We start from the raw sequence: 23,718 nt of genomic DNA, 5'->3' as shown, positions 1-23,718 counted from the left end.
TAATAATTTATTTGTAATAATTTATTCTGTTTCAGGAGTGTTTTTATGTATCTGTATTATATTATACAAACACATTAAAAGTGAATCTCTGTCCAAAATATGCACTCAGTTTACTTCTTACTCACTATGAGCATCATTCATTATTCTCCTCCAGTAATTAAGGTTAGGATATGTATTTTTTTTATTCCAATCCATTCTTCTTTGGCAGCATTTAAATAACCTTGATCAGAATTGATGGTTTTGTTACAGACTTTTCAAAAAAGTGTTTTGCTTTTCTTTCACAAATGTGGGATTAAATTGTTAAAAAGTACAAAACAGTGATGTCATGTTTTGTGACGAGGACCCAGGCACAGAGAGACTTGATGGATTTAAGAATCTTTTGATTTAATAAAGAAATTTGCAGACTTGCACAGAGATGGTAAAATTATGATGACTGATAAAGGAGGCGAAGACAACATGAGGACAGGGAGGATGCAGGGACAGAGACGGGGAAGAAGTCTCATTGTGACGAGTAAAGTGTATCTTGGCTGGCTGGGCAGCTCTCTGGGTGCTCAGCCCCCCGAAGCTCTGATCCTAGAATCCTCCCTGAATTGTGTTAATACAGTATGTCAACATGAAAGCATAACTGTACAGGGTGGGCCAGTTATATGGATACACCGTAATAACATAGGAATGGTTGGTGATGTTAAAGTCCTGTTTGTGGCACATTAGTATATGTGAGGGGGCAAACTCCTCAAGTTCGGTGGTGACCATGGTGGCCATGTAGAAGTCGGCCATCTGATACCAAATGATACCAAACAAGGCAAAGTAAATAATTTTTAAAGGTAAATGTAGAGGAAACATCAAAAGTTGTCACGGCTGGGGCAGCAGTCGTGTGGTGGAGTGAATGAGGACCAAGATGCAGACGGCGGTGGAGATGCGAGTGGAGATTTATTTACAGTGAAAATAACAAAGGTGAGGGAAGAAGCGAACATCAACCTAAACTGGGAAGAACTAACAGACAAAGCAGAAAACATGAGGGCAGCAGGGAAACACAGAGATGACACGAAGAAGACAGAGAGACGTGGAGAAACACCGATGGACACGGAGACTTTTCACCTGTTCCTTTTGTTTGAAGTGGCCGAACTTGGCCACAGTAGGACGTGGTCTCCCGGTCGCAGCCCGCATGGGGCCGATGCGATGCACTCTATCAAAGGCGATGTTCTTCACCGTGTCCTCCAGCAGCTTCAGGTGGGTTTTGATGAAGGTTTTGCACTCTGAGCCTTCTTCATCACAAGATCCTGGAAGCACTGATCAATGTAATCTTGGAGAGCCTCTAAACTCTCCCCGTTGTTCTCCAGGGTGTTGGAGATGATTTAGACAAATATTGTTAGTTAGAAGACTATTGATAAGTGTATTTGGTAATACTGAAGCTTAAAGGAATTTGTTCAATTCTAAACTACCATTCGCTTTAATTTCCGCCAAAATCTCCGGCGTCTGACGTCAGTTACAACATGAGTCGCTTGTTTCTGACACTCTGAAGTCACATTGAGTTTTCCTCACTGACTGTTTTAGACAGGATTGTGGGAGCAACACAAAAAGCAGCTTCAGCTGGAAACACACAGTTTAGTGTCTTTGCTGCTCGCTTTAAGTCACAATAAACAGGAAACTCATTGTGTCTCATGTCAGAATCAAATCACTCATATACAGGACAGGAAGAGGCGGAGCTTATTTCCTGCAGGGAGAGGTTAGCAGTCTGTGTCTTTCTCATTTCTGACTCCTAAAGAGCTGAAAAACACAGGCTGTTATTGGCTGGCTGACACTGGGATTAATGTCCTTGAAGCCAGCAGTCTTTAATGTCCAGCTTCAGAACGGGCAGGTGAAAAACAGTCCTTTATGTCCTCTGATGTTCAATAAACTGTCCTGATTACTGAGGGAGCAGAGAAAGTGTCTCCATCACTCACCACAGCTGGATGCTCTGAAATCCTGGAATCCAGGGCCCTATTTCAGGAAGCCGGTTTAGAAAACTCAGAGTGAAAAACGATACTCAGGGTTGAGTAACCCCGAACTGTCCAACTCGGAATATTGGGTTTCAGAAAGGCTGATAACAATTAGTTCAATCAACGCGGAGTTGCTTTAACCCCAAGTTAAACGCGCGCACGAGGATACATAAAGCCCTGATTAGTGGAGCACAGATTAAGCGAGTCACCATGGAGACGGAGGGAAAGAAGGGGCGGTCAATGTATTTTACAGCGCTTGAGGCCGAAATTCTGATTGCAGCATATGCCGATAACATGCAAATTGCGCGGAAAAAAGTAACACAGCCTCAGCTGCAAAAGAAAGGGAGCATGTGTAACAGAGTTAGAAAATAGCTTAATGAATTTCCTCAAAATTGATGTGCTTTGTGAATAGTTGGAGCCACCTGGTGGACAAACACAGCAACTGCAACTGTTAAGGTTCCAAATTGCTGCACAGCGCATGCCTCAGCAAAGGAAAAAAACTCCCAAGCTGGTGGTAGGTGCTAGTGAGCGATACTGTTGTCAATTTTGTAATTGTATTAATGAAAACACCCTCATAGTGGTAATTGTCAACATGTATTTTGATTGTAAGCAGTACTAGCATGTATCCCGAAAGTTACAGGCATTTTGATGCATGGGTAGTAACTTTATTCACGAGTAGCATTTTTAGTTAGCATGCTAAGCTAATACTCGTTAGCTAGTCGGGTGCTTTTTGACTTGCACTCAGCTCTAATGCTTCTCTATGAGATTGTGATTGTTCTAATTCTTTTTAACAGAACTGAATGTTGCAGTTGCTTTGCAGATTGTTAATGAAGACTGTGTGCTGTTTTCTTTGTACCAGGTAGGCGCTGTTAAGTATAAGTTTTAATTGATGCTGTTGTATAGGAAAAAAAATGATGAACAATGATGATTGTTTTATAATAGAAAAGCTGTTTTTATATGTTATTGTTGTTGTTGGTTAGGAAAAAGGAGAAAAATAAATAAATAATATTGCTACTATACGATCACAAGTTTGGTTTCAGCTAGAACTTTTAAAAGAAAGATTTTGTTGATGTTGTGTTGTATAAATATATCTTAGTCATTTGTTAAGTGTTATGTTTGGAAAAGGAAAAAGGAAAAAAACTCCCAAGCTGGTGAACTGAATGTTGCAGTTGCTTTGCAGATTGTTAATGAAGACTGTGTGCTGTTTTCTTTGTACCAGTTGCCAGAATAAAGAGGGAGCCCAGAGTAAGGGCAAGTCCAGCGTTGCAGTGCCGTCCTTTCTACATGGGCATATCACACCACTTGCACAATAGACTCTCAGAACAGCAACAGCTACACATGCATGGCAAAACATAGCCGACAGAGTCAATGCGTGAGTGTTAATTTAAACATTGATCTAGGGATTTCCACCCATTTAACACGTTATTTTATTATATTTAATTTTTTATTTTATACATTTGATTTTGTGATGATGTGAGCACAAGTGCAACCCAACAGGCCCCAAACGTGCCTGGCAGCAAGTAAAAATGAAATATAAAAATATAGTCCAAACAGGTAAGGTGTAATTGTATTATGAGCCATAGTGCTTGGTCTGTTTGTCCCATGTAAATCAATTGCAGTTAGAGGCTACATTAATTTTCTTTCTGTAAGCACTTATTGAAATTATCTGAGCACATTACAAGTACATATTTGCTTACTCTGTATGCTCAAATGTGGCCCGTTATAGCCAACAGAAAAAAGCGGAGGCCCGAAAAACAGGTGGGGGTCCTCCACCACCACCACTCACAGAGGCTGAGCAGTTGGCCCTCAGCCAAAACAGTGGGCGCCCTGTGGCCGAAGGCATCTCTGCGGGGACATCCTCTGAGTCAATAACCCCGCAAGACACAAGTGCCTACATAAGGGGTAAATTCAAAATAATACATGATGTGCATACATCCTTTCTTCACAGTCACCTTTGCAGTGCGACACATTCATTTGATAAACTCTTTACCATAATGAATTATTTTGTAGTGAAGTTATTTTCCGACTGATTTTGCCTTCCCTCAGCCTTGGTTGTCTTTGAGAGCATAATGACAATGAAGTGTAAGGTGCTTGGTATGTTTGTTAATTGCCATTTGGTCCCTTGTAAGTTATAAGTGACCTGTATAAACCTCATATTCTATCAGTTGATGGTGGTGGTGTACTGCATCTGGTGCAGCCTCCTGTTGAGCCAGACCAACATGCAGTTGTGAGTAATACTCCACAGATTATATGAGTTTACAGTAGAACAGCAATGTTGTTTATTTCTTTACTACAGGAAAATAATGAAGAAACATTGACAGCTGTTACAGAGGAGGAAGCAACAGAGACACTTTATGAGGTTTACATCTTTTAATACTTTGTGTACAGGAAACACAGGCGACCAATAAAGCCAGTTGAACAAAAATCTGTTTATTCTTCTTTCAACATGTTGAGGTGATGGGTCAAAAGAAATGATTGTGACATATGGTGTCTCTGACTGCTCTTCCATCTTGTATGTCCGTGGGAGGGTCAGGATGTTCATGGTTTGGATCACTGCTGATGTTTGGTTCAGAAGGACAGTGTTCTCCTCTAATTGTGGCAATGTTGTGAAGAATCACACATGCCACAATAATGTCACATGCCCTTTCTGGGGTGACCCTGAGTCTTTGCAGGCACTGGAACCGGGCCTTAAGCATTCCGATAGTCATTTCAATTCTGGCTCTTGTCCTGCAATTAGCCAGATTATATCGCTGCTGTGGGCCCGGTTCAGGGTCAGGGTAAGGGGTAAGCAAATAGGGTAAACATGGATACCCCCTATCACCAAGCAAGTAGCCAGTGAACTCTCCTAAGACAGAAGGGTACACTTCAGTTCAAATGTCCCTGAAGCAATTGGTCTTTATATATTTTAAAGTATTCTCAACTCACCATGTCCAAATTTTGTGCTCAGTGTACATTCACGGAATATTTGTGAGTCATGGACAGAGCCTGGCCACTTGGCTTCCACATTTGTGATAATGTTGGCAGCATCACATATGATCTTCACAGTGCAGAGAACACAAATTAGCATCCATTACTATAATGAAATAATTTGTTAGTTTGACATGCTACAGGGAACTATGTACCTGTACATTAATGCTGTGGAAAGACTTCCTGTTCACATAGTCTCCTTCATTTACTGAAGGAGCAATGATTGGAATGTGAGTGCCATCTGTACAGCCAATCACGCCTGGGAACCGTGAAAATAAATGTAAAATTTAAGTAGTAGTCCAAGTATCACCACATCATAAATTAAGTTTTGTTCATCCTGATACCTGCAATTTTGTGGCATCCCTCTTTGATAAATCTTGTGGGTCTGTGACCGGGGAACACCACAGACGAGTACAGGAGACGTTTCAGTGCAACTGTAACATTCCTGACTGCCCGACAGACGGTAGCCTTGGAAACGTGCTCAGCGTCACCAATATTATACAGAAAGCTCCCGTTTGCAAGAAACCGAAGTGCAATACAAATAATATGCAATGAACTGAGAGCATGTCCGCGATGTGTCACATGCGTAATATATGGCCTGAGGATGTTATCCAAATAAATTATAGATTGTGCTGAGAAACGGTAACGTTCGCACAGAAAATCATCAGGAAATGATAAAATGTCCAAACGCGCTCTGATCACTCTCTCCCAGCGGAGAGCTCTGCGGAGAATTTGGGCTTCACGATCTACTGGCTCTTCAAGGAAGTGGCACGCCATGTCCGACACTTCCTACTGTCAGGTTTCCGACAAAGGGGCGGAGACAGTCAGGGTTAGTTGTAGTAAACCTGCTAGGGGGCAGGTTAGCTTCATGGAGTGTGTCGTCATAGTGACTCACTCAGGCTGCAGCTGAACTCGCTTTGTGAAACCGAAAACCCAGAGTTTTCGTTAACTCAGGGTATACTTACTCAGTTTTTCCACTAAACCGGCTTCCTGAAACAGGGCCCAGAACTATAATCACAAAACAAACTCAGAAACATAAAGAGTGAATCAGCTGATTCAGTGTTTGTGACAAAAACATGGATCCTGGTTAATAACTTTTATTTGTTTGTTCCTGTATTATTTTGTGTATCGTTCTTATGAGCTGTTGTTTTTTCAGTGAAATATTATTTCATTGTTTTAAGCTTTTTGTTGACTTTGAAGTGCTTAAGTTGATATTTTTGAACATTTAATTTGTTCGATTATTGTCGAGTCGATAAAACTGTCAAACGCACAGCTGCTTCCAGCACGGCCGGAGGAGAGGTGGCCGAGCAGACGCACAACACACACAGCTCACAGGTTTGCATTTCTAGATATTGCAGATGTTGCAGAAATTGAGAGTAAAGAACTCAGAGATCCAGCGCTGTCTCCTGCCCCTTATTTATACACCACAACACAACGACAGGCGTAACTCACACAAACGGGTAACATGAGGCTCAGATGCTTTGGACGTGTTCACATATACTGGACACAGAATGATGAAGATGGAGCTGCAGGAAGGAGGAAAAGAGGAAAAACACAGAAAAGATTCACAGATGTGGTGAAAAAGGACACGACAGCTTCTGTTTGTTAGTTTGGTTTTTCTTTATTTGGTAAAGATTCAGAAATAAAGAGAAGATCACATGTTTGAATATTATATTAACGTTCTGTAATTACAACAAGTTGTAAAATCTTTCCAGAGTGAGACAGAGACTGTGCAGAGACTGTAGAAGGACAGAGCAGCAGCAGAGCAGTCCAGATACACTGATGATCCTCTGTCAGATCCAGAGGGACACACAGGGCTGATGCTGGACTCTACATTGTGTCTGACAGTGGAGCTGTTCTCAGAGCAGTTCACTCTGCAGCACTGACAGTCATCTGCACTTCATTCCTCTGTCAGTCACTGCTGGATGAAGCTCTCCTCTCCACCTCCCAGTAACATGGCCCAGTCAGAGCGTCTCTACACACAAGCTGCTGCTGCTTCAACCTCTCTGGATCATCAGGACTAGGGATGGGTACCGGTATCCGGTGCCATGATGGCACCGGTTCTGACATAAACGGTAGTAACCAGACCGAAAAGCAGCGCACATTTCGGTGCTTTTTTTTCCTGAGCTGTGATACACTTTAGATTCTAGCCAATCATTTTACGTTTCCGAGGATAGTAGGCGGGTCCAGGTACGTACGTTCTTTTAGAGCAGAGCTACAGATTAAAAATGCCCAAGACGAAGCGGTCAAAAGTCTGGCTGTACTTCACAGCAAAAGATGCAAACTCAGCAGCAACAAGTGCTTTAAGCTGATACTGTGATACTGTCAAAGGAGGTAACACCTCGAATCCGATGAAACACCTGGCGACGCATAGCGGTTTTTTTGGGGTTTTTTTAAAAGCCGAGAAATGCGCCATATTTGATAGCTTGCTGCGAGACCTCACACCGAGCACATCTACTGCGGGTGGGTTGTCTGTTATCGGACCCGGAGCAATATCCCCCAAAAACCCGAAGAATGGAGTCCTGGCCCCTAGCCCTGCCAGTGTAGCAGAAATGATGATGGCAGCAGCAGCCGTTCTTCTCTGCGTGAGTAGCTTAATGTTGTTCGTGTGTAATTTACGTTGAGTAGGCTCACCACGTTATTACATTAATGCATGTAAGGTGAACTAGCAAACATCATCATAGCTACATGCGGCTGTCTTCTTGTTTGATGGCAGATACTCCCTTCACCCTGGCCAAAAAGGCTAAAATGACCAAAGAAAAAGTGGAAAACAGTTAAACATGAGAGGTTTTTGGACAAAGTTTGTGTTTTTTCCCATTGATTAAGCACTGCTTCCAGCCAAGAGTGATACCATATATGCCCTATAGCTGCAGAATCCATGGATGCCTGGATGTTAAACTTAATTGTTAGACCTGGTAAAGCAGCCACACTGATGTTTTTATTAACCCTTTAAGACCTACCATAGAACCAAGTCTGCCAGAGTTCATATTATATTTTTACATGCTGTAGTGCTATTTTTGGGAGCATTTCAAGTTGATATACATCAATACAACCATTATAGCCCAAATTCTAATAATATGTCTGCATTAGGTGCACAGTAATTACATAACTTGCAAAAAAGTGTTTAGGACAAAGTTTGTGTTTTTCCATTGTTTAAGCACTGCTTCCAGCCAAGAGTGATACTGTATATGCCCCATAGCTGCAGAAAAGGCTAACTTTGTTATCTTTTTACAAAAAACAGCTGAACATGAGAGGTTTTTGGACCAATTTTGTGTTCTCCATTCTTTAAGCACCGGCACCGTTTCAAAAGTACCGGTTTGGCACCGGTATCGGATAAAACCTAAACGATACCCATCCCTAATCAGGACACAGCTGCTCCTCTCTCAGCACACACACTGTCCTGTTTACCATCGTGGCCTCCACCTGCAGAGAGAAGGAGGAAGAGCAGAGGAGATAAACGAGTGTTTCCAGAGACTCTTCATCAGCTGTCAGTCAGTGATGCAGCACATCCAGTATAAAGAGCAGCAGGGACGTCAGTGCTGGGACTGTACTAGGACTCATTGTTGCTTCACTTTTTCTAATCTTTGGATTTTTATTGAAGTTGCTGAAAATGTTTTTCCCTCCTAGTTTGAGTTTGGACTTTCATTCATTAGAAGAACCTTGGTGTGTCCACTCTGAGCTCTGTAGGAACCCCAACAACAAGCCCAACAATCCAGATGGACGGTTCCAGCTGTTAACTGGAGGAATTCCATCCAAACATCTGCTCTCACTAAATTCTTCCTCACCTACAGACTGTGTTCTTCACTGCTTTAAACTTGGAAATCAATGCAGTCATTGGTCTGCGTGCTGCTTTGTTCAGAGAGCTGATTGGCTGTTGACAGTGTTTGATCAGAGCGTGTCAGCCGTTACTATGGTGACCATAAAGGTGAGAAACAGGAAGTGTTTGTGTCCAATCCTGAAGCCTGTCACCGTTCTCCTCTCACAGCTTCACTGAGAAGCTGCAGCTTTACAGGAAACACTGGATCTTTGTTTCATACTGACTGTGTTTAGTACAATACTGCTGACAGCACCACCCACTCACTCCATCACTCTACTTACTCCAGAGTCTCCAGTCTGTAGTCTGGACTCTGCTCAAGATCAGACAGCTGCTTCACATCTGGATCCTTCACGTTGTTTCCATACAGCTCCAGCTGTCTCAGATGGGAGGGGTTGGACTTCAGTGCTGCTGCCAGATAATCACAGCTGATCTTTGACAAACCACAGCTCCTCAATCTGTATAAAGAATGAAAGATGTAAGTTTATTAGACAAAGTGCTTGAAATCATTCAGTGTTTCATCATCTGTTCAGAGCTGAAGAAGGTTCAGAATGTAGAAGTTTAGAAAATGGAAACTCCAAACAGCTGAAGCCAACAGGAAGCAGCTTCAAACAGGAAACTGTGCAGAGTTTCAGACTATATGTCCTGATGCAGCCAGTTGGATTTTGGAGATTTGAATCTCTGTTCTGTGACTAAGTCCTTGAATCATTTCTTCCAGTTGGTCCAACAAGACAGACTAAGTATTGGACATGTGTTGTGGCTCCATCAGGGGAGCTTCTAAATGTGATGTGATGGCCCCTCTGGGTCTGTCAGGTCACAGCACTGAAGAGAGCTCAAACTGGGCACACAGTTGTTCCAGTCTGGACCAAAGACTCTATACTGGGACTGAGGGACTGCTTTGACTGCACCCACTGGGACTTTTGAAAGGCTCACGTTCTCACTTAGATCATCGATTTCTACTGACATTTCTTTCTGGGAAAAATGGGGATTACTTTGGAAACAGGAAGTATTTTCCCCAATAAGCAGCCCTGGATTAGTAAATCACTCCAACATGTTCTCAGGCAGAAGAAGCTGTCTTGTTATGAGGGAGAGAAGAAAAAGATTGAGGCACAGAAACCTGTTGAAAGAGAGATAAAGCAGCTAAAATCAGGTGTAAAAGTAAAGCAGAGGATGAGCTGAATAAAGGACACTCAAGGCTGGCTTGGAAAGGAATGAAGTCCATGGTGGGGATGCAGAACAAGGAGCAAAGATGAATGTGATGCTGAATCAGCAGAAGACTTGGACTCATTTGATTCCAGCTTTGATATCATTGATTTCAATGAAGAGCTTTGTGATTGTAGCAAAGGGCTGGTAGCTCTGAGAGTCCCACTGATGAGGTGTTTGTGTGGAAATCTCTTAGTGGGACCAAAGAGAGAAAAAGCCCTGGTCCTGATGCTGTGGGAGGGAAATGATTGAAGTGTGCTGTGAGGAACTGACTGGGAGATTTTCACACATTTTCCAGTCCTCCTTGGAACAGCAGGAAGTTCCCAGCATATGGAAACAAAGGTTAAGTGTCCTATGGCACTCAGTGATGATGGTGCTGTGGCCCCACCACCTCCACCTCTTTGTAAAGGAACTAACTATAATCTGAAGCTTCAAATGGAACTAAGACTTCCTCCACTAGGTGGCAGTGTCTGATGAGAAAGTGTTAGTGGAGCTGGCCTGGAGTCAGAAACAGGAAGATGCAGGATTTGGGCTGAAATGGGCAAAAGTGGTTAGCACTAGTGCCTTAGAGCAAGAAGGTTGTAGGTTGAAGCTTGTTGGTCAGCTGGGCCTTTCTGTGGAGGTTGGATGTTCTCCCACAGTCCAATGAAATGCTGCTTAGGTTCATTGGTGCTTCTACATTGGCTGTAGGTGTGGATGTGAGGGAGTGCTTCTCTGTCGCTCTCTGTTGGCCCTGTGATGGACTGCTCACCTGTGCAGGTGGACCACGCCTCTTGCCCTATGACAGCTAGGGCACAGGCTGCAGCCCTGTGAGCCTAAGCTGAATAAACAGTTAGCAAAAATGATCCATAGATGGCCTGAAATCCCCCAGTTAGCAGTTTGGTAGATAGCTATGACATGCTAATCCCATCCAGCAGCTGTATTCTACCTGTAAGCTGATCCCTGCTGAGCCAAAGCACTTTTTCATATACAAATTACAACCTTTAATAGAAACCTATTGGTCAGCATCTTATTGGCCTGCTGTTAGCTTCATTCCACAGAAAACTGAGAGAAACTAACAGAGTTGATAAAGAATAAAGAGAAATGTGCTGATTTAAAGCCTTTGAAGTGCTTCAGATGATCTCTGTCCACTTCTGTCCACTCATTCATTCATGTAAGCTTTCTAATGCAGCTTTGATCTTCACAGTCTGCTTGATGAAACTCATTCTAACCCTGAATGTCAGAGTGTTCCTCCTTCTCTTTCCCATCATTCATGCTGCCAGTGGAGGAGATCTGGATGTTGGACTGTGTTTTGGATGATGTGTGTATGTTTGTGTTGGACTGCTGTCTGTAAAGCAAACGCACATTTTGCTTTGGATTTCAGTGTCAGACAGACTTTAAGGTGCAATGAAGAGTTTGAGAGTTTCACAGTGAATTTTCCAGTGGAGGATTTTTCTTCTTCTTTGAAGGTTTGAAATGTGAACATTGTTCTGCTGCAGTCAATGGACTAAACCAGAGAAGAAGAAAACAGACTTTACCATGAAGATCCTCAGTGTGGATCAGTATAATATCAGCCTGATGTCTGCAGTTTAGTGTCAGCACAACTTTCACATCATATTCATCTCAGCACAACTAAAACATGCTGACTGACCCCAGAGTTTCAAGTTTACATCCTGGACTCTCCAGGAAACCACACAGATGCTTCACTCCTGGATCCTGCAGCTTGTTGTTGTTGAACAGGTTCAGCTGTCTCAGATGGGAGGGGTTGGACTTCAGTGCTGCTGCCAGATAATCACAGCTGATCTCTGACAAACCACAGCTCCTCAATCTGTATAAAGAATGAAAGATGTAAGTTTATTAGACAAAGTGCTTGAAATCATTCAGTGTTTCATCATCTGTTCAGAGCTGAAGAAGGTTCAGAATGTAGAAGTTTAGAAAATGGAAACTCCAAACAGCTGAAGCCAACAGGAAGCAGCTTCAAACAAACACAACAAGAGAAAAAACTCTGAATGTTTCACATTAAAGTCGTACATTTCTCATAAAAACAGGACAAAGACTTGAAAAAGTCGTGTTTTTCCTTCCAGGAACCACATGGCTTCACTTTTAAAGGTGAAGTGTGACAGAAATGGACATATTTGAAGTCCAACACCTTTTTCCAGTCACATTATTAAAGCAGACAAACTACAAGCTCATTTTCATTCCAACAAGTCATCTTCTGACCTGGACTAACAACACTGGTCTCTATGTGCAGCTGGCTGTGAGACCAGTGCTCAGGGAGCGTCTACAAAGTGCAACACTGAAAGAACATCACACACTCATTTGCTTCCAGCACTTTCACACAAACATCTACTGTCATTATTGTCACCAAACTCTGTGGATCCTTTATTGCAAATTCAAATGGGATCAAATGGTCAGACAAAAGAGGGTTATGAGGAAATATGATGAAATGTTGTGTATTAGCAGCAACTTATTGAATCATTTTCCTCAGAAACCAAACAAAATGATTGACAAACATGTTTTTACAAACTCAGTGTTGGACTTGGATCAGCAGGATAAGCTGATGTTTAAAGGCATTTGAGTCTCGCTGTATGAGAGTCCAGTTCTTACTCAATATTTATGGATGATGTTCTTTCAGTGTTGCACTTTGTTTGGCACAAAATGAAATTATTTGGCCTCTCAGATGCTTTTAGAGATTCCCAAATGACTGATGATGACATCTCTGGGGTCTGATTGATAGAAAAAAAATCTCTTTGAGACCTTTTGTAACTTACAAACTCCTCATCTGCTAACAACACTGAGTTGAATCTCCATGGCTGATAGTTGGAGCAGGCATCAGGAATACACATTGAAAAAACAAGAGGAGAAATCACCAGAGTCTTATAATCACATTCTGTAACTAAAGGGAGACGTTTTTCTATACAAATATATGTTTTATGGACATTAGAAAAAAAAGAGTATTGACGTGAAGCAGGATTATGAAATCTCCATACATCAGCCAGCCCATAATTATCAAGAAAGCTCTGAATGACGCATGCTGAGTTTGGACTAAGTGTACTTTTGTGTGAACTGTGGTCCATAGCAGATAATGAGCAGTTTAGGTCTCCCTCAAAGATGATATTGTGTGATGACATATTGGGGAGCCGCGCAAAGACATTAGTGAAAAATCTGTGATCGTCCCAATTAGAGGCGTAGATATTTGCTAAGATCAAAGGAAAACCATAAACTATGTTTTCTGCACTTAAAATCCTGTAATTTTCTCATAAATCGACAGTGCGGCTTATGGATGAATTCTGGTTGTGCTTACTGACCTCGAACCGATTTTATGTGCTACACGGCGCTCAGAAACCTTTCAAAAGATGTTTTGGTACGACTTTGCTCAGCTACGAGGCCGCACCGCTTGATGGATTGTTGGAGCATTACAGCTACGAGGAGCCTCGCGGAGTGATACGTACTCTGCTTCAACGTAATATTACTGTATTGAGTGTGTATAAGGACCATAAATGGCACCTGTAAGAGACACGGTTACAAAGAGGGTTTCAAACTCCAGGCTGTCAGTCACGCAGTAGAACCTGGGAACAGAGCAGCTGCTTGTTATTATGCTCAGCGTCTGTTGGTTTACATTTTGACTGCACGATTGTGAGCTTTTTGTTATGCACAAAAACAACAGTTTTCTTTTATTTATGGAGCATTATTATTTAATAAATGCTGATCATTTATTTCTGAGTAATTGTTTCATGTACATCTACGCTGTATGTTAATAAATGTGCCTGTGTGAGATTTGGGACACAGCTTTGACTAAGAACTCTCTTTTTGTTCGTACTTTCTGGCTTTAAAAATATCGAGATATATATCGTATATCACCATCCAGCTAAAGAATATCGAGATATGAACTTTGGGTCATATCGCCCAGTCGTAATATTGCAATAGGTTGTCCGTTAAACTCAAGCGGGGCTTGGGCCCTGGCACGGCGTAGCCACACAATCCTGGTAGTAGTGACGCTCGGCAATGACGGCGTGCGGGTTACCAGCTGGCTTTCTCAGGATAGGGCTCCTGTGTGAGCGGTCGACAATAACGTCTTTATCCATACCCAGCACTTCACGTAGTAGCACGGATACGGCCGTGGAGGAGCTCGAGTCCAGGCCCTCTGGGATCCCTATGATGTGGATGTTAGCTCTCCGCTTCCTGCCTTCATCACATTTATCCTTCAGGTCAGACAGCTCCTCCTTCATACTCTCTACTGTAGACTGCAGGGTGGTCACCTCATCGCTCCACATTGACAGCCCATCCTCAGCTTCTTTCACTCTAACCTTTACTCCATCAACTTCGCCGCACGTCGCCACCATGCTGTTAGTGATCTCATTTCTCAGTCCTTGCACGTCAGCCCTTATATTGTCAAAATCTTCTTTCAATGCATTTCTGAGTTCTTCTTTTAACAGCGTACTAATGTCCTCTTTAATGGATTGAAGAAGCTCCAATTTTAGAGCAGTAGGATCCACATCACGCGCGTCTGTTGAGTCTGCTCTTCAGCGGCCGTAGAGCTGGACGCTGCCCTTTGGCCATCATCGATACTCTCGCCCGAGATCGCACCGGGGCTAAAATATTCACCTGCTCAGCTGTTTTTGATCAGTTTGAGCCTGTGTGGTTTGATCAGGTGGAGGAACGATGTGATGCTATAAAGACATCATCTTGTCCAAATGATGTTGCTCCAACACGTGTTTAAAAAGATTTTAAAGGTTGTCGGTTCCGACATCTTAGCGATTTTTAACAGCAGTCTTAGTTCAGGTGTTGTACAGCCTGTTTTAAACATGCTGTTGTACAGCCTGTACTAAAAACCTGATCTGGATCCTCTGTCCGCTCAAATTTCAGGCCTATTTCAAAGCTTCCCTTCCTGTCGAAGATTTTGTAAAAGATTATATTTGTTCAGCTGCAATCTGTTGTAAAGGTTTCAGTCTGGTTTTAAAGCTCTTCACAGCACTGAAACTGCCCTTTGGAAAGTTCTTAATGATCTTTTATCAGCCACTGATCAGGAGACTCAGCTGTGCTTTTGGATCTGACTGCTGCCTTGACCACAGCATCTTGACCTCACCATTGGAGCATGGCGGCATCAAGGGCGCTCTATTAGACTGGTTCAGCTCTTTTATTAAATCGCATTATTGTGTGGATGCTTTAAGCATCCACACTATTGAGTTCCTCTTGGGACTTCCGTACACTTTTTGGCACTTAACTACTTCCACAATTTTCAGCCGATTTTCACCGTTCAAATTTTAAAATATTCTGCTATTTCTGCTAATTCCTGCTATGTCTTTTGGTATTTTTCACTATTATACTTTTTAAAATATTAAGCTTAATTTGTCCCATTGAAATGAATGGGAAACTTCTGCAATTCTGCTAAAATTTGCTTGTTTCTGAAACTTAACTACTTCCTCATATTTTCACGTAGAACAACCATTCAAACTTTAAAATGTTCTCAAATTATTGGGCTATTCAGGTATGATTCAGCTTTTTCAAATCTTTTACCGTTTTACCTTTATGCCTCTTAAAGTTTTCAGTTGCAAAATTGTGATTTTTCACAAAATACATGCGTTGTTATGGTTGCTATGCACTTGGCTTCCAGTCTGCCACTGAAGGTTTTGCAGTCTTCTCTTCATGTCAGAACAACTTCTTGCTACTTGCTCAATCTTCACTCAACTTCCACAAATTATACATCAAAACGTAGGTATTTTTGCTGGGTTTCCGAAAATGTCACTATCATTGTTGTGGGATTTATAGAATTTTGGCAAATCTCCTCAGACCAACACAAAGTCGCAAACTCTCCATAGAAAGTCAATGGAGAGCTTGTTCAAAATCACCGCTTGATTTCTGTAATGAGAGGCATATTCGAATCGTCATATCTCCTCAACGAAGCAAAGTTAAGACATAAGGCTTGTCCCAGTATATCTTCAGACACTCCTGACGCTCACAATTCAAGAATTATTTTCTCACCTATTACCGTTCTGAAATCAGTTAGACTTGTTTGAGGGTAGGAAATTCGTCCTTCGCTCAGATTTCTTCAGATTTCAAACTCTGGAAATGAACCACTTTTTTCTCTCGTCATATCTTTTTAATGGATTTCCACAGAGACCTGAAAATTTCCATGATTGTTCACCAAAGCCTGCTGTCTCTTACGGTGAAAGAATGATATTGATACTCCAAATAGATTTAGAGTTAGAAAGCGTTGTTTGAGGGCAAGTCAAGGCAGTTTTTGCTTTGCTCTACTCAGTTATGGTGCATTAGAAGTCAATTATCTTTAATAATTCATATTTTAATGATAAATTGTCAACACTTTAAGATTCCCCCATCTCTTCTGAACAAAACGGTGTAAGAATGACCGTTCTAGCCCCTACGGTTAGGAAATTATGGTCATTTGTTTGAGGGGAGTCGTCATTATGAGAAATAGACTGCAAAAATCCTGTGTCTCTCTGTGCTGCATGCACCTGTTTTGGCGGGAAAAAGTGCACAGGCTCTCTGATTGGTGGATTCAAATTCAGCAGCTCCAAGGCTGCTTGACTGAGCTAGAAACTTACTTCTGTGTGTGTGTGTGTGTGTGTGTGTGTGTGTGTGTGTGTGTGTGTGTGTGTGTGAGAGAGAGAGAGAGAGAGAGAGAGAGAGAGAGAGAGAGCGAGAGAGGAAGCCTTTTTATGGGATGATCTCATTGTAAGATTCAAATTCAATATATTTAGACTGGTTGACTGAATTGGATCTTGTGTGTGTGTCTCTCTCTGTCCATATGTGTCCATATTTGTGATTGTGTGGCTGTTATATTTTTTTTTGCCAATTTTTTTCATTTAACAAGTATATTTGAGGGACCCTCAGCATGTTCAGCATTTTTTCAGCTGTCCATTTTGCTTTTCCAATTTTTCTGTTTAAGTTATTACTATTGTGCTAAATCATACTATTTCTGCTATTTTATAAGATTTGTGCTAAATATAGTATTTCTGTCAAATTATAGTATTTGTGCTAAAACATAGTATTGATTTAAAATTACAATATTCATAGTTCATCACAGTGTCTCTGGTAAATCACAGTATTTCTGCTCTGTTGTACTATTTTTCTAAATCATAGTGTTTCTGTAATGCTTAAGTATTTTTGGCTAAATATATTCTTTCTGTTATCTTATACTATTTCTCCTAAATTCTTGTATTTTTGAGAAGTTATCATGTTTCTGGTAAGTTACAATATTTCTGCTAAATTCTGCTATGCTATTGTATCTCTGCCAAGTATTATGTTTCCTCTAAGATATTGCAGTTCTGCTAAGTTATTCCATTTTAGCAAAGTTCCTTTGCTTCTGCAAAGTTTTTACAATTTCTGCAACTTTTCAGCTTTTTCAGCTAGTTTTTGCATACAGCTTCAGCTTTAAAGCATCCACACTGCATTTTCGCAGGAAATGCAAATCTTTCTAGTTACATTTGGGGCTTATATTTGACGGCAATTTGAAAAACAGCTGAGCTCAGTTGTACAGCGGTCTTTCTTCAAACTGAGGCTTTTATCTAAGGTGAGATCATTTATATCTTTTAAAAACCTTGAACGGGCGATCCACGTTTTCATGACGTCCCAGCTGGATTATTGTAACTCCTTATATGTTGGAGTTAGTGGGACCTGCCTGGCAAGACTGCAGCTGGTCCAGAAAGCTGCAGCTCGTCTTTTGACACAAGCTCAAAGACATTTATCGTCCCAACAACCACATATACGCTGGTCCCTCGCTGTAACACAGTTCACCTTTGGCGGCCTCGCTGTTTCGCTGATCTTTTTTGTGCAATTTTGCATGTTTTTGTTTTTTACAGCGCATTGTGTTCTGCGTCCTGATTGGCTGTAGACCATTGTCAGCCAATCTCGTGCCGTGTCTCCTGTACAGTACAGAATGTGTTCAAATTTACAGCAGTGTGACTCTGCAGTGCTGCACTGTATGTTTGTACGTTTTGTCCCCAACAAACAACAATGATGACGAGACGTTTTGCACCTGTGGTAGCAGCCAAAGGCAGAGGAAGATGCTGACCATCATAGTTTCAACAAGGAGGCAAAAAGGTTGTAACTGTCCACAACAAGAACATCGTAAGGATGGAGTCAGCTTTGGCTTTGTGGCTCAGTGACCGCAGGAAAAAGAACATCGTGCTGGACACCAACATTATCTGCAGAAAAACTCAAAAGCTTTATGAAACTTTACCTGACAGCGAGGAACCCAGGCCATGGACGAGTGCTCCTCACACAGAAGCTCATTTAATGCCAGCAAAGGCTGATTTGACACGTTTCAGAAACACTTTGCTTTCACTCTTTAATAATGAACTTATTTTTCTATGAAGGTTTGAACTTTGTTTAAACAAGAGAGAAAAGTGTGAAAATGTTCATGCCTGTCTGAGAAAAGTGTAGAAAGTGTGCAGTGAGGGTTTAACTGCCTTAAAACTTCTATAATACTTGTAAAACATAAAGCTGCTACTTCATTCTGAGACTTATTTTTAGAACGTAACTCGATAAACGAGCGACCGCAGTAATGTATTGTGTTTATTTTGAAAACTCTCAACAGGATCTTCAGATTTATTTTGAAAGCTTTATCTGGAAAACACAAACACATAAGCAGGAAACAAAGAGCGTGATATGAAACGATAGACGTTTTCATATGGTCATCATATATACATCGTTCTATCGAACAGCCCCAGCTCCTGCTGTCAGTCTCTGTAAATCTGCTCTGAAAACACATTTGTATTCACTGGCTTTTAATACAGCATGAGAGTTATTTGATATTTGATGTGTGATATTAATATTAGGAGTTATTTTAATAGTTATCTTGGATTCTTGTACAGCACTGTGGTCAACGCTGCTGCTGTAATTAATGTGCTATAAACACATAAACAATCTGCAGTTAAACATCCAAAACTAAAGATGTGATCGCTGCCTTTAGAAAATGTGCTGATGCACAAGATATCAGCTCCATTAAGGTGGAATGTGGCCGTGTTAGAAACATGTTGGAAGAAGTTTGAAGCTGAAACTGTGAAGCTGAGAGTGAAAGAGCTCCAGCGTCTGTCACAGGAAACTTTCTTATTTCCACACTGATGAAAGCATCAAGCTTTGATTTCCTGCTGCTTTTATTGAGTCACACTGTGAAACTGAGCCACAGCTGAACCAGCATCCCTGTACAGCAGACACTTACAGCGCTTGGCTGCTTCCATTGGACCCTCTGCACAGAGCTTCAGTTTCCTCTTCTGGTCCCAAAGTGCAGAACAACAAGGTTTCAAACAGCTTCGTTCCAGCAGCATCAGCCACAGACATGCAGAGAGAATCCTTTGGTTGTGTTGTGTGTTTGCATATCTGCTGTGTTGCTTTGTGAGGATGGATCATCTCCTGCAGCTCCAGATAAACAAGCTGGACCTGAACCTGGTAGCTTCACTTAGAAGACACTTGTGACGGGAACGTGTGAGAAGTTTTGTGCAGACAAGTGTGGATTTAGAGTGTGGGACGAGCTCTCCACAGTCTTTGTGGAGATCCACATTCTGCATACTGCCTGTGAGAAGCTGCAGACATTTGTCCTCCAAATCCACTGAGCAGCTGCTCGTGGTGGTATTAGCTTCATGTGTGCGTGTTAGCATGAAGCCTCGGTCACACTCTGCTGTGGACACGGTCACGGACAGCTGGACGCCTGATGGACGAGTTGTCCTTCCTGTTAAACTTCTTTGAGCATGAGAATAGCATGAGAAGCTCAGTGGACACTGTTCAGGGTTTTAACTCTCGCTTTCACTTCAGCTTCACCAACAACAGCACAAGCAGAGCAGCCCACTGCCTGCATGGCTGGGACAGCGCCCCCTGGTGACTGTAAACCACTACAACATGTAGACGGCCGTCTGCAGGCTGGATGTAGCACCACCGCAGAGACGTGCTGCAGCTCTGTTTAGTTACCCAGCTGACAGCAGAGGCTGTAGTTTACTGTTACCAACATGGAAAACTGAAGCTTCACCAGCTGGAGCTACAGAGCTGGAGAACAAAGGAGACTGAGAGGCCAGAATGATGTTGGAGGAAACATCAAGAGCCTGTTTGAAAGGAGACACATGTGGATGCTGTGCCAGTCTGTGGTCTGTCAGAAGTCAGCTGAGTCACACTGCAAGAAGCTGCAGAATCTCAGAGGAGGAGATTTGGAAGTGTTTGTGGGACAAACTGGACTCAAAGAAAGAAGATGTTTGTGAAGTCTTTGATGGAGGTGAGCAGTGTGAAGCAGAACACATGCAGATGAATCAGGAGGTCAGCATCAGTGTCTCCTTGTGGTGGACGGTAAAAGAATCAGAGCCAACGCTCCCGTCCACCCTCGGCATGAAGCAGTGCTGTTTCTGAAACAGGAGGACAAGTCCAGAGAAGACAGAGGAAGCAAAGATGAGGGTGGGACAGGACAGCAGGACTTCCTTCACACCTGCAGCTCCATCACACTGCTGTAGCTCCTCTTCATCACACATGTACCTGCAGCCTGTCTTCAAGTCCAGGAGTCACCTCCACACAGTGTAGAAGCCTCCTGTGCAGACCATGGAGTCCAGCCTCTGTCAGGGAAGTCGGCACTAAAGCCTGAAAGACTTCAATCTGTCTCTGCTCCACCCGAGAAAGACCAGCACCGTACTTGTTGTGCATTCAAGGAGGGAACATCAGCACAAGGGGTGGGTTTTTATAATCGATTTATCGATTAAAATCGATTCTGGCTTGGATAACGTGAAATCGATTTTTTAATATAAATGTATTTTGCCAGAATCTCAGGTTAAAGCTCACAAACTATTTCAACAAGCAGCAAACAGCTAAAACAGTAAATGAGAGCAGCTAAACACACAAAGATGGAAACACAGAGCGTGGATCGTTCACTCGACGGCACGTACACGGACACGCCGTCGGGGCTGAAAGTGGACAGCTCACAGATCCTGAAGCTGCAGGTTTCATCTGTCTCCAACCAAAACTGAGTGAAGCAGCAGCAAAAGAAGATCCAAACTCTGCTTCACGTTTGATCAATATGCTCATGAATTCTCTCTGACTTTGGCTGTTCCTGCCTGCACAGCTCTCTCTCTCTCAGTGTACTCCAAGAACAGCTTCAAACATCTGTTTCTGCATCATTCACTGTTTATTAGCCACCAGTCTGCTGTTGTGTTCAGTGCTGTCGGCCTCTGACAGTAAAGCCTCATTTCTGCTGTTCCATGGAAACTTTTTAAAATGATGACAGATTACAAACTCTCAGCTGTGTCTGTAATCAAACCTCTGTAACTTTGCTTCACTTCAGCAGCATCAGCTCATGTTCACATGTTGCTTCATGGTTTGCTTCAGTTTTTGATCGACTGCAGAATATTTTGAAGGTTATCTGCTATAAAAAGCCAGAAGAGGAAAATCTGCTTCATGTGTTTCTGTTTGATCCTCAGTGACTTTGACACAAAGGCCTCTGCTGTGATGATCACACCTCTGATCAAGTCTCACAGTGTCACAACTGATAAATGATCAGAGTTAGAATATTTCTGACTGTCTGCTGTGTGCCGTGACCTTTGACCTGCTAAAGACAGTCAGCTGTGGATTATTCATTGTTGTGTCTGATACTTAGAACTGTGAGGAAGAAGCTACACAGTTAATCAGGGTCCCCTCTCTCTGAATCAGGAAAGGTGGGCAGGCCGCGTGTGGGCCGCGGGCCATACGTTGAGTATCACTGTTTGAAATGTGAACATTGTTCTGCTGCAGTCAATGGACTAAACCAGAGAAGAAGAAAACAGACTTTACCATGAAGATCCTCAGTGTGGATCAGTATAATATCAGCCTGATGTCTGCAGTTTAGTGTCAGCACAACTTTCACATCATATTCATCTCAGCACAACTAAAACATGCTGACTGACCTCAGAGTTTCAAGTTTACATCCTGGACTCTCCAGGAAACCACACAGATGCTTCACTCCTGGATCCTGCAGGTTGTTCTTATTCAAAGACAAGGAGTCATTACTCAGGTCCAGCTCTCTCAGATGGGAGGGGTTGGACTTCAGTGCTGCTGCCAGATAATCACAGCTGATCTCTGACAAACCACAGCTCCACAATCTGTATAAAGAATGAAAGATGTAAGTTTATTAGACAAAGTGCTTGAAATCATTCAGTGTTTCATCATCTGTTCAGAGCTGAAGAAGGTTCAGAATGTAGAAGTTTAGAAAATGGAAACTCCAAACAGCTGAAGCCAACAGGAAGCAGCTTCAAACAAACACAACAAGAGAAAAAACTCTGAATGTTTCACATTAAAGTCGTACATTTCTCATAAAAACAGGACAAAGACTTGAAAAAGTCGTGTTTTTCCTTCCAGGAACCACATGGCTTCACTTTTAAAGGTGAAGTGTGACAGAAATGGACATATTGAAATCAATGATATCAAAGCTGGAATCAAATGAGTCCAAGTCTTCTGCTGATTCAGCATCACATTCATCTTTGCTCCTTGTTCTGCATCCCCACCATAAATATAAAGAGGCAAAACTCACATTTTCCAAAATCCTCTTTAAGCTTCGACAATAAAGGAAGATAGTTTTATACAAGTCTTTGTGGTTTTCTTGTCACCCAGATGCCCGAGTACTTAAACTTGTTATAGCTGGGTTTAAAAGGGGCTAAAATACACAAAACTCCCCAGTTGTCGTACAGATAGACTTTTCCTCGCTCTTCCCAAAATTCACTTTATATCCAGAAATTGTCCCAAATTCCTTAAGTATGCATTAAGGTGACCTTGAGGCTCTTAAAGGCGCCTATAAATAAAACGTATTATTATTATTATTATTGTAAGTCTATCCAAAAGTTTGCGGAGGCTGTTCGATGGGTTGGAAATAAATAAAATCATGTCGTCGGCATAAAGAGAGACTTCATGTTCGATACCCCTCGATGTTTTCCCTCAACACCAACACATTGTCTCAGAGCAACAGCTAGCGGTTCAATGGCAAAAAGGAGACAGAGGGCATCCCTGTCCTGGGGGGCAGATTATTGTTAGTCCGGACGGCTGTTAGAGGGGAGCAATACAATACTTTTATCCAAGATACAAAATTAAAGACACATTTTTTAAGCGTATAAAAAAAAATCCCATCTCACTTGATCCAACGCCTTTTCTGCGTCAAGCCAAATGACAGTTTCCAATGTATCACCTTTAACATGGGTATAAATGATATTTAATAGAGCTCTAATGTTCAAAAAAAGAGTGCCTAATAAAGCCCGTCTGGTGAAATAATGGAGGACAAATACTTGTGTAAGCGACGGGCCAACACTTGAGCCAGGATCTTGGTGTCTGTGTTGAACAAAGATATTAAACGACATGAACGACAATCTAAATGGTCTTTTTCCTGTTTTACAATTAAACACATCACTGCTTGATGCATTGTTGGAGGCAACGACTGTGAGAGGAAGGATTCTTCAAAAGTTGATTTTAACAGTGAATTCAGTCGGTCAGAAAACTTTATGAAAAAATCAGATGGATACCCGTCGGGGCAGCAGATTTTCCAGACTGCATGCTCCGTACGGCCGTTTCAATTCCAACATTAGAGACAGGTTCCTCCAGACTAGCGATCGCATCTTCTCCCAAGGAGGGAATATCAAACACCTTATTGAAATCATTGTGGATCTCAAGGATAGTTTGGTTGTCTGTAGACCTTATTCCCTGGTCATTGTAGATCTCAAGGATAGTTGGTTAGCTGTTCTTAGTCGTAGCTGGTGAGCTGATAACTCGCCTGTTTTTTCTCCATGTTCATAAGCGTAGCTGCAACTTTGACTCAGCCTGTTT

The 23,718-nt window shown here is 42.1% G+C and overlaps 1 protein-coding gene across 1 annotated transcript in view; it reads right to left on the bottom strand.

The window, feature by feature from the left end:
- Positions 1–11,766, bottom strand: part of LOC147302844 (protein NLRC3-like) — a 127,960-nt gene extending 116,194 nt beyond the window's left edge. The window contains exon 1 of the transcript XR_015127313.1: positions 11,594–11,766. The gene's annotated coding sequence lies outside the window, so the exon portion shown is untranslated. The remainder of the gene's footprint in view (positions 1–11,593) is intronic.
- Positions 11,767–23,718: the final 11,952 nt, after the last annotated feature.

Source organism: Aulonocara sp. 'chitande type north' Nkhata Bay, linkage group LG23 (genome assembly GCF_057382095.1).
Source record: "Aulonocara sp. 'chitande type north' Nkhata Bay isolate Kocher_YH1m ecotype deep benthic linkage group LG23, A_spYH_male_GT1.1, whole genome shotgun sequence".
NCBI lineage: Eukaryota > Metazoa > Chordata > Actinopteri > Cichliformes > Cichlidae > Aulonocara > Aulonocara sp. 'chitande type north' Nkhata Bay.
This window is presented reverse-complemented; position numbering and strand designations above follow the sequence as displayed.